The sequence below is a fragment of the Mustela nigripes genome, chromosome 17 (genome assembly GCF_022355385.1).
Source record: "Mustela nigripes isolate SB6536 chromosome 17, MUSNIG.SB6536, whole genome shotgun sequence".
Classification (NCBI taxonomy): Eukaryota; Metazoa; Chordata; class Mammalia; order Carnivora; family Mustelidae; genus Mustela; species Mustela nigripes.
In genome coordinates this window covers 17872376-17877519 of record NC_081573.1, presented here as the reverse complement: position 1 = coordinate 17877519, position 5144 = coordinate 17872376, and positions in this window count along the sequence as shown.

Sequence of the window (5144 nt, the reverse complement as noted above, 5' to 3'; positions counted from 1 at the left end):
TGCCATCTTCCCCCAACGCCGTGTGCTGCTCCCCCAAGGTTTGCCTGTGGGGCCTGCTCTGGGAGTCCGAAATCCCTGCAAAAAAGGCTCTGAGCTCAGTCCAGGGCCCTCAGTGACCTCATCCCAGGCCTGTTCTCAGAGAAGTGGACACACCGAGCCCCATCACCGGCGGGGGTGGGGGGACCTGGGGAGTGCAGTGGATGTTGTACGAGGGTGCCAGGCCTCCTGCAGGGCTGAGAAGACAGGAGGTGGCCCTGGGCAACCTCTCCTGGGCACCAAGTCCTGTCCAGAAACTCTGAGGCATCACCAATTCTGAATTCACAGCTGGCCTCCAGGGCATTAGAAAGGTCTGCGTGTCAAGACAGGAGGACAGAACCCAGTTCACTGAACACTTTGGCAGCTGGAAGACATGGCGTGTGGGCCCCCATTTGTTCTCCTGGTCTGGGCCCCACAGGCGGTGGGGGAGGGAGTGGACGTTGGGCCCACACAACGCAGGGAGTCAGTCTAAGAAACAATGTGGGAAAGGAATGAAGTAGGCTGCACCAGGCCTGGTGGCCCGGGTTTGAATCCTGCTGTGCCCTTTGCTAGCTATCGACCTTGGCCTAGTGGCTTTCCATTTGTGTGGCTTGGTTTCCCCCTCTGGGGCATAAGGGTACTGTCAGTTCCACGTGGCACAATTCTCTGCTCACACAGAACACACCAAGCAATTCTCCAGTTCCCTGTGGACACCAGCCGGGCCTCCTAACATTCGATTTAATTCTGACACTACCTACCTGAAGAGAGCACAGGTGACGGGCTGCCCCACAAGACTGTCCCACCAACCTCAGATGTCAGCTGCAAGTAATGGGCTGCCCATGACTTTGGTCTCAGAATTGGGGGTTCCCACAAGCCCCTCCTCGGGTTTGGTCATTTGCTCTAATGCTCACGTTTACAAGTTTATTATAAAGGCTGTCACGAAGGGTGCAGGTGACCATCCAGATGGAGGAATACACAGGGCCGGGGCCAGTGGGTCCAGAACACGGGGGCTCCTATCCCCGGGCAGTTGGGACGGGCCACCCTCCTGGCGTGCGGATGTGTTCTCCAACCTGGAGACTCTGTGAACCCCATACTTGAGGGATTTTTTACGGAGGCTTCCGGACGTAGGCATGATCGGTCATTCACTCGAGTTCCGGCCCCTGCCCCTTCCCCAGCGATGGGGTAGGACTGCAAGTTCCAAGCTGCTGGTCAGAATTTGGTCTTTCTGATGACTGGAGCCATCCAGGTGCCTGCCCAGCGTTGACTTATTAGAACAAAAGACACTACTACTCCCTGGGAAATCCCAAGAGACTTAGGAGCTCTGTGCTGGGGAACTGGGGTCAAGGACCAAACCTCAGAACAAAAGATATCCCTAGTGCTCCCATCACTCAGGAAGTGACAAGGGTTTTAGGAGCTATGCCGGGAATGGGGCAGAGACAACATACAGATTTCTTAACATGTGCTTATCTGTGTGTGAGGACAAAGAGATGCGAATTGCCAAGGACAAGGCATTTAGTCAGGGCATAAAAGGATTTGATAAACAAATAAAACATATAATTGCAAAGTCAAACCAGATTTCTAGCAGCACCCCACCGCCCCACTGCAGGCAAAGGTGCAATCTTTAAAAAATGGCCAAGTCAGATCACATGTCCCTTTTTAAAGCCCTCTCATGGCTCCATCTTACTCGGACTAAAACTGTGGCCTGTGTGACCCCACAAAATGGCTTCTCTGCCCTCACATCCTCTTCCTAACCACCTCCCAACTCTGTTCCTGCCACATCGACTTCTCCATCGTTCCCCCAACACTCCAGGCAGGCTCCCACCTCAGGGCCTTTGCACTAGTTGTTCCCTCTGCCTGAAATAGTCTTCCTTGAGATGCTCACACAGTAGATGCTGACACATCATCCTTCATGTGTCAGCTCAAATGTCACTTCCTCTGGGAAGCCCTCCCTGACCACCCCCATGAAAGGAGTCCCCCTAAGGCTCTCTTCACTATAATCTCCCATTTTCTTCCCTTCAAACTATTTGCCAGTATCCTAAATCACCCTTTCTATTAATCACTTCTTTGTTTCCTGTCTTCCTCTTGACAGTATAGGAGCTCTCCAAGGTCAGGGACTTTGTTTATTTCGGTGAAAGAAAAATAGACAAAAATTCCTGGGAAAAAGACAATAAACATCAATAAAAGCCTCAAGTATGTCCAAAGGCAATGCATTCAGTTCATTCTGGAGAAAAATAAGGCAGGGAAGGAGGTTAAAGAGAGGGAACCATGTAGACACATGAGGGAAGAGGGTCCAGGTAGAGGGACCAGACACTCTAAAGGTCCAGAGAATGGAACAGGGCCTGGTGTATGGCTGGAGCAGAGTGAGCAAGGAGCTGAGTGGGTGACAATGAGGACAGAGAGGTGACAGAGGCCAGTCTCCGAGGGCTGCCCAGGCTGCAGTGAGGACTTTGGATTTTATCTGAGTGTACCAGGGAGCCATGGAAGGGTTTGAGCAAGGGAGCGACAGGATCTCGTGGAGACTGGATCACGGAGGCAGAAGCCAGCGGCCCCGAGGGCCTGGTGTCTGAGGAGGGCTTCCTGACCCACCTGGGCTTCTGTTCTGTTCCAGATGAGCAGGTCCCAGCTCGGCCTGCCCCCGCTTCTGGCTGAGGTCATGCTGCAGGCCTTCTCCAAATCTTCAGCCATCACCGTCTCTGGACCTCAGTTTCCTTATTTGTAAAAGGGGTGATGAAAGTCTCTATCTCATGAGATTGTTGCAAGGTATAAACCAGATGGTGTGTGGAGAGCAAGCTTCAGGGAACTGCTCAATTACTGGTTGTTCTTCTAATTTGGTGTGTGATAATGACCTTGTATAGTTTCTGGCTAACCCAGGTTTCTTCAGTGAATTCAAGAAGAAAATATGAATTATTATAAGAGATAACACCTGGAAGGAGTCCAGAGCAGGGCCTAGCATGCAGTGAGTGCTCAGGAAACATTATCTAAGACAATTCTTTCACCATCATCACCACCATCATCATCATCATCACCACCATCACTACCACCACCACCATCACCATCATCATCACCATCATTACCATCATCACAACCATCACCACCATCACCACCATCTTCCCCATCACCATCATCACCACCATCACCATCATCACCACCATCACATCATCACCCACACCACCATCACTACCATCACCACCATCACCACCATCATCTTCACCATCACCATCACCATCATCACCATCACCACCATCACCACCATCATCACCATCATCATCACTGTCATCACCACCATCCTCACCATCAGCACCACCATCACAATACCTCCTGATGAGACCTCCACATTCCCTGCCTTGCCCTTATGACCCGCCCCTGGCCTCTAAACTGCCCTCTGCTCCCTTAGTCATCTTCTGGTTGGAAACTTTCCAGAACGGTAATACTCAGTTATTTATTAACCCACATCTGTGTCCCTCCAGAGCTGGCCTGCCCTCCCAACAGCCATGATGAGCTCTGAAACTCCTCACATGTCTTGGCTCCTGCACTGAGATGGCCCTGCCCGACTGCTGCCTGACACCATGCCAGGCGGGCTACCAGTGTGAGCTGGGCCTCGTGCTCAGGGACACTGACTGTATGCCCCTCATCCAAGTGGCTGTTCCTTGGGTGGCAGGTACCACCTGGCCAGGGGAGATTTGGGGGCTGGGGAGCGCTGGGAGCCGTTCTGTCACTGCCCAACCATGCCACGCGCTCGCTGCTCCCTCTCCTCCCACAGGCCTGGGCAGAAATATGGGAGCCTGAGAGGCATCTCTGGGTGTCACCTACTCTCCCCTGGGGAGATACCTACTGGGCATCTGAGTACTCGTCCATCACCGCCTTTCATGGGAGGACTTTTGAGCTCCAAGGCACCTCTGCTTCTGTCTCTTCCAACCCCTGTGGCTCCTCTGGCTCACTGCCCTTTTTCCAGGTGGAAGCTGTGACGAGGACAGGTCCTTCTCAAAGATGTCTGCCCAGGTGAGCAGTCTGAGACTTGTCCACAGAGAGACCTGACCTGGCCAAGGTAAGTACTTACTGGCTCCTGGAGATACTTGGAGTGATTAAAGCAAAAAGAAATGCTTTGGCTCAAATGAAATAAAAATCATGGGACATATTCCAGTGAAAGTGCAGTGATGCCGGGTCCACAGAATTTCTCTGTGCACTAGTTTGGTTATTATTATTTACAAATAACAGAAAACCTCATTAAAATTAACTCGAACAAGTCAGATTTTTAGATTCATAACTGAAAGTTCCAGAGGGAGATCAGGCATGACTTGATCAGGGTGCAGATTCTGTTTCTCAGCATTTTTCTTGGTTTGTGGTCCTCTTTAGTGTTAGCCTTGTCCTGAGGTTGGCTCTTCCTGTGGTGGCAAAACAATAGCAATTTCCAGAACCCAAATGTGCATTTCCCACTATTCAAAGCAAAACCCAAATCTTTTCTTCCCTCAATTACTAAGCAAAATTCTGGGCCTCACTTTGATTGGACCCCACTGGACCAATGGTTGCGGCCCAAAGATTATCTTAGCCTCTCTGGTCCTACTAGCCTCAGGAGCTGCAGGTGGGAGAGACACCACCCCAGGAGAGACACCCCCCACCCCAGCCCTTGTAGCTGTTCATCGCAGGGAGCCCACTAGGGTGGGCTCACGTTCCCAAACCAGTATTTCTCGTTGTAACAATCGTCAAAGAATGTAAATGCCCTGGAAAAACTCCCTCCTGAGACCTGAAAATTTTATCTGGAGCCCATAGGGGTGGATGTGTTTTCCATGCCTGAGGGCCCTTGCCTACAAGAGTTCCATTGTTGGCTGTTGGAAAACACACCGCCCTGCCCCTTCCACCCCACCCCCTTCCAGGAAGGGAACCAGCTTTCAGAATTAGTCACGGGCCGCCAGCATCCCACACAACAACCCCATTGAGTTGAAAGGGCAGCCCAGGCAGGGTGAGGGCTATTCTTAGCCTAATTTACAGATGGGGAAACTGAGGCACAGAGAGACAACTGGCTCCCCTGAAGTCACATAGTGAGAAGGGGGTGGAGCTAGGATGTGAACCTGGGCTCTCTGGCTCCAAGTTCCTTCCCTCTCCACCTGTGGACCTACTGTGTGCCTCCCAGG